Raw genomic sequence first — 6,812 nt, 5'->3', positions numbered from 1 at the left:
CTATTTCTTATAGATTTGTTCAATGATCAAACAAATAAGGACTGGAGTTGACGGACCGTGTTCCCTCCCTCAGAGAGATGATCCAGCGAGGCAAATGCTTTTAATTCGGAGCCAATGGTCTCTTGCAGAGTTGCACGGCACGTGAAAGAATCTCCACCAAGCTCCATCTTAAATTCTGCTCGTTCGCAAAGCTTGATATTTATCCGATTTGTTTCTATACTTTAATCTCTCCCTGTCCCTGTCTCTTGACTCTCTGAATTTTCCCCTGATGGACTTCTCAGGTTTTCTTGAACGGCCAAGGATGATCGAACCTGCAACACCAGCAGAGAAGGGTAAAGATGGAAAGACTGAGACGGGGGGAGAAGCAAAGGTGCAACCCAGTTGATGTATTCGGAGCTATTGTCCACACATTTATGTCTCTTCGACCTCACAGTGAAAAAAACCAGCAATTTGAATACAGTGCACTTATGGTAGAGTGTTTAAATGCGAGTGTTGAGACAGACACCAATCGAACCGTTGCCATGGTGATGATCGAATCTAAACACTGGACCACAAAGAAACGCTGAAAATTATTTGATGCGAACAAGCAGCCCAACGCGGCCTTTCCTACTTGCCTCTTTGTAATTCAGGTCATTATCGTGCGAGACAAGCTGCTCGCAAAAAAATGGCATTTTCTGTTCAAACTACTATCGCGACAGAAGGTGATGTTCAGGCAATGACAGCACCAAGTGCAACTAGTCATGTACATGAAATGGAAAGTGAGGTAAAATACTACCACAAGCTGCTGATGGACATGTTTCCATTTCCAAAATTCACGAACCTGAATGCAGCTCCTGGGAAAACTGCAAGGCCACGCAGGTCCATCATGAATCATTTGAAGCAACTGGCAGTTTAAAGTGGCATCTCCTCCTGCTTCTGTCGGGGGTGAAGGAGAGACACCGTCGTTATAAACGTACAGTTTGATTTTGTACAGAACTGTACAGAGAAGGAGCACATATACTGGGGCTGTGAGATATTCTATATTATTCATATTTAACCACAAGAATATCCGCAGTCAGAAGCTGAAAAGAAGGGAGAGATAAGAGGCCTGAAAATAAACACAGAGCTGAATGAATCACGGAAGAGTGAAAGAAAAGTAAATCTTACCAGTTCTGCTGTGTTCCGTGCGCAATCTTGGACGCTCCCCGATGGACTGATGGTGAGAATTTAATGCTCCCACCAACGCATGAGTTCGATTCCAAGTCAGCGAATTAACTTTAGCAAAAGTTATTAAATTAATTACATGAAACTAATTAAACCCTGTTGGTAGATGAATGACTGTTTTATTCACCATTAATCAAACGATAACTTTCTATTTCATACTGAAGGAGATGTTGACGTGGTTACCGAGAGACAGTCAAAACTTTAATCAGATTTTTATGCTTTGCAGGTGAACAAATTTCATCATTTTATAGACTGTATCTTAAGGGTATGATTAAAAGCTCAGTGCAGCTGTTGTTAAATTTAAAATGAATAGGAAATTGTCGCCTTTTATTACAAGAACGCCCGAACCGGTTCTACGATCAAGATGAAAGTAACGCAACGAGGAACATCTAATACAAAAATCCCCACCGTTTTGCTTTTCCAACAAAAAGGGTGTGACATTTATTTTCTGAACATAGAAACAGTCTGGTCTCGCTCACTACAGAAATCTCCATGTCACAGCGAAACAGCTCTCCTGCAGCGAGTGCGGCCTCCCTTCGGCTTGTCTGCCAAGGAGAATTGTAATTTTCTTGCTTCCAAAAAATACATTGAAACCCTGGAACTTTGAGGCGAAGAATCCTGAGGAAAAATCAAATAAGAGCTCGAACCATCAAACTTCCGTGCAAACCGACAGAACCAACCAGACAGGCGAAGAGGTCACCTGCTAAACCAATAATTAATTGGGCTAAACTTTGAGTTTGCAGCGACCAATGTCTACAGTCAGTCCAAAATGAATGGTTGAAGCTTGTAGGAGTGAAAATCCAAACAGCCGGTCTTCACTCTTAAACCAGCAACTATGAAGAAAAACATGCCGGAGAAATACTCGCTTTCAGTGCGGTGACACTGGGCCAGAGTAAAGCTCAGTTAATATGATTGGTGAGTGGCTGGAGGGTGGATTTCGAACTCCTGACCGATTGCACTGTGCATTTTCCAGATCTGCTTGGATCACCAATCCCTTCAATTCATCACTTACAATTCGATTCTCGGTTTCATTTCGCTGACGCTTGGTGAAATTTTACAAATTGGAAGCGATCAGTGTCAAAGCTAACCACGTCACCGACATGCTCGCAGATACAAAGCGGCAACACTCTGCTTCAGCAAGATGAAAGCCGAGAGCGATTTCACGGTCAAATATAATGGCTAACAAAACTTATTCAAAGAAAGTGCAGGTCGTTGAGTTGCCTTTAAATTCCTGATTGTTCGCATTGAACTTCTTCAAATTGCGTTTGAGAGCCACGTGGGGCGATTTGGGGACTTCATTTCATTTTATGCAGAAGTTTCAAATGCAGTTCAAGGTCAAAAGTCCTGGGACCACTGTTGTTCACAATTTACCGGTGCTGGGACCACTGTTGTTCGCAATTTATCGGTGTTGGGACCACTGTTGTTTACAATTTGTCGGTGCTGCGACCATTGTTGTTCGCAATTTATCGGTTCTGGGACCACTGTTGTTCACAATTTACCGGTGCTGGGACCACTGTTGTTCGCAATTTATCGGTGCTGGGACCACTGTTGTTCACAATTTACCGGTGCTGGGACCACTGTTGTTCGCAATTTATCGGTGTTGGGACCACTGTTGTTTACAATTTGTCGGCGCTGCGACCATTGTTGTTCACAATTTATCGGTGCTGGGACCACTGTTGTTCACAATTCACCGGTGCTGGGACCACTGTTGTTCGCAATTTATCGGTGTTGGGACCACTGTTGTTCACAATTTATCGGTGCTGGGATCACTGTTGTTCACAATTTGTCGGTTCTGCGACCATTGTTGTTCACAATTTATCGGTGCTGGGATCACTGTTGTTCACAATTTATCGATGTTGGGACCACTGTTGTTCACAATTTGTCGGTGCTGCGACCATTGTTGTTCACAATTTATCGGTTCTGGGATCACTGTTGTTCACAATTTATCGGTGCTGGGACCATTGTTGTTCACAATTTATCGGTGCTGGGACCATTGTTGTTCACAATTTATCGGTGCTGGGATTACTGTTGTTCACAATTTATCAGTGCTGGGTTTGAGAATGCATACGGGGCGCCCTTTTAATAAAAATGCATATGGGGTAAGCTTTTAGTGGTTTATAGTGAGATACCTCCATAGCGAAGTAGCAGTGTGGTGAACCAATGGTTAATATAGGTAGCCCATTTTGCCAGCTAGAATTAGAAACAATGAGCTTCTTCTTTGACCACCTGTTTACGTTATTAATTTTCTTTATGTATAAGCCTGCCTTGTGTTAATCAAGCAAAGAGATATGATAAAGTTGAATTCTAGTATAAGGAGTTGTCATGCAGCTGCATTAATGAATGGATCTCCCTTTGCAGGCAAGGTCAAAAAACATCCCAAGCCAGAGATAAGGTCGCCTCCCTTTTCCTTGGCATACGCATGAACAAGTATTACCTGTGAGTGGTCGGTCATTATGTCAGTTAGCATGGCTTGCCAAGACTCAGCTTATGATTGGTTTTAACCCCTTGCTACTCATGTCCCTCCCCACTCTGAAAATGTATAATTGTGTGGATCTGCCTATGTAATTTTGCCTGCTCTATGAGATTGACCAGACTCTGTCAAGAGTAGAAATCAATTCTATAGATAAGGTCAGCTGCAGCTAATAAATTGTGTTAAACTTTCAAGTGTTATTCTCATCAGTTATTGCTGAACCAGACTAATGGTAAAGAAATCCGGTATCGTCAGGTTCACGGTTGTTCACAATTTATCGGTGCTGGGTTCACAGTTGTTCACAATTTATCGGTGCTCGGACCACTGTTGTTCTCAATTTGTCGGTGCTGGGTCCACTGTTGTTCACAATTTATCGGTGCTGGGTCCACTGTTGTTCACAGTTTATCGGTGCTGGGACCACTGTTGTTCTCAATTTATCGGTGCTGGGACCACTGTTGTTCTCAATTTATCGGTGCTGGTACCACTGTTGTTCTCAATTTGTCGGTGCTGGGACCACTGTTGTTCACAGATTATCGGTGCTGGCGCCACTGTTGTTCACAGTTTATCGGCGCTGGGGCCACTGTTGTTCACAATTTATCGGCGCTGGGGCCACTGTTGTTCACAATTTATCGGTGCTGGGACCACTGTTGTTCACAATTTATCGGTGCTGGGACAACTGTTGTTCACAATTTATCGGTGCTGGGACCACTGTTGTTCACAATTTATCGGTGATGGGACCACTGTTGTTCACAATTTACATTCATGATTTAGTCATAGGAATCGGAAATACAATTTCAAAATTGACAGACAGCACATAATTGGGAGCTGTAGTTAATACAAAGGAAAAATGCGAAAAATACAGGAAGACGTCAGTAAACTTGCAAAATGGCCGTGTAAATGGCAAATTAGTTTCAATATTTATTGTGTATTCCCTTGCCTTGTTTGCCCTCCCTAAATGCATTACCTCATTCTCCAGATTGAATTGCATTTGCCACTATTCTATCCACCTGTCCAGTCCACTGATATCTTCCTGCAGTCCACAGCTTCCCTCCTCACCATCAACCACACGATCAATTTTTGCATCTTCTGCAAAATTGTTAATAATACTCCGTACATTTAAATCCAAATCAATGATCTGTGCCTCGAAAAGCAGCGACCTAGTACGGATCCCTGCGGAACCCCACTCGAGACAGCCTTGCAGTCACAAAAACACCCGTCGACCATTGCTTCCTGCCAGTCAGTCAATTTTGGATCAACTTGCCAATTTCCCTTGGATCCAATGGGCTTTTACACTTTTGACCAATCTGCCATGTAGGAATTTGTCAAAAGCCTCGCGAAAATCTATGTAGACTACAAAAAACGCACTACCCTCATCCACCTTCATTGATACCTCCAAAAAAATTCAATTCAAACGACCTTCCCTTAACAAATCCAAGCTGACTGCCCTTCATTAATCCGTCCCTTTCTAAATGAAGATTAATACTTTCCCCCAGAATTGTGCTCAATACCGAGGTTAGGCTGACTGGCCTGCAATGATTCGATCTATTCCTTTCTCCCTTTTTAAACAACGGTACAACTTCAGCAGTCCTCCAATCCTCCGACATCACACCTGCAGCCAGGGAGGATTGGAAAATGATGGTCAGAGCCTCCGATATTTCCTTCCTTGCTTCTGTTAACAGCCTGTGATGTATTTCATCCGGGCCTGGCGATTCAGGTGGAGTGATTTGGGGACTTCCTTTCCCTCTTTGCAAACGTTTGCACCGCAGGTCAAGATCACAAGTCTTGGTCCAAATTAGGACTACTTCCGGGTTTGAACCTCAAATCGCGAAATATACCCCGACCCCAACGAGCACAGAAACAAGAAAGTGTCTTTAAATTAACGTGTTGCAGACACATTCCATGAGAGGTCTGTCTGTGCAATGAAAGGGCGTTTTTGAACTGTCATTCGGTTATCCGTTTCCTCCTGAACAAACACCACAGTGTTATTTTGTCGCTCAATTCCACAAATTAGGTAAAATAACGAGCTGCACAAGGCACTGCTGGGAGTTGAACCCAGGATCTTCTGTTTACTAGACAGACGCTTTAACCAACTAAGCCACAGCGCCAATTGATGACACTTTGCCCCCACCTCCTCTCATTAATATCTATCAGCGACACTTCACTATTGGGGGTTCAGGCCGTTTTATCTTTGTCTGTTTCGCTTGTCCGTTTACCTGTGCATTCCGACACTGACTGGATTTCTCGCTGTGTTTCTCTTTGTGTATCCATCAGTGCGTTGATACACGGATGATTATGTGTGATTGTATTTGTTACATTAAATAAATTCGGGGATCAGACAATTCTCGCTCTGACATTGGAGAACTATTGAGCCGAACTTTACAGCGAAGTGTTGTTTATTGTAGTGCTGAAACTAAAAAAAAGCGTGAGAGGAGCAAAAAGGGAAAAGGAGAAAAACTTGTGAGGGAAAATGAGGACAACTCTCAAGGTTTTTCCAAATATATTAAGAGAACGAAGGGAGGCTTGGAGTAATGTGGGCCGCTTGAAGACAGATGGAGGTGATATTGTAATTGAAAATCAGGAAATGGCAGAGTTGCTAAATTTTTACTTTGCATCGGTCGTCACAGAAATGGATGAGGCTAAAAGCAGAGACACGAGGGGTTTCGTTTTAGTAAAATAATGGCAATGGAGAAAATAATTAGGCTAAAGATAGACAAATCTCCACGACCTGATGTTTACCATCCCAGGGGATTGAAAGGAGCAAGTGAGGAAATTGTACATGCTTTCGTCATGATCGATCAAAACTCTCTTGATTTAAGAATTGTTATTTAATGAAGCGGATCTTGATTGGAGGCTTCTGTTTGAGAAAGATCTCGAAGTGATAATTGAGAGACCGAAAATGAAGCTGTTTGGCAGGAGCGCTGATGCTGTCGGTTGTTCGCTGCTCTCGTGTTGCACAATTATTGAGCGTGCGTTACTTATTTACAGCAGTGTGGGCTCCAGAAATGACCAGGTTGCGAGTTCGAGCGTCTTCTAAAACAATCAAACCTTTTACTCCGAACATTTTGACTGGAGTTCAAGGTACAACTGGTATGTTCCATAACGCGTCTACTTCTTAGTGTTCCCATGGGAGCTCTTGGGT

At 43.0% G+C, this 6,812-nt stretch overlaps 1 non-coding gene across 1 annotated transcript; it reads right to left on the bottom strand.

Moving 5' to 3' along the window:
* Nucleotides 1–5,704: 5,704 nt before the first annotated feature.
* Nucleotides 5,705–5,778, bottom strand: trnat-agu (transfer RNA threonine (anticodon AGU)). Its single transcript has one exon. It is a non-coding gene; the product is annotated as a tRNA-Thr (tRNA).
* Between the last annotated feature and the right edge of the window lie 1,034 nt (nt 5,779–6,812).

The sequence above is a fragment of the Heptranchias perlo genome, chromosome 20, assembly GCF_035084215.1.
Source record: "Heptranchias perlo isolate sHepPer1 chromosome 20, sHepPer1.hap1, whole genome shotgun sequence".
Taxonomy (NCBI): Eukaryota; Metazoa; Chordata; class Chondrichthyes; order Hexanchiformes; family Hexanchidae; genus Heptranchias; species Heptranchias perlo.
This window is presented reverse-complemented; position numbering and strand designations above follow the sequence as displayed.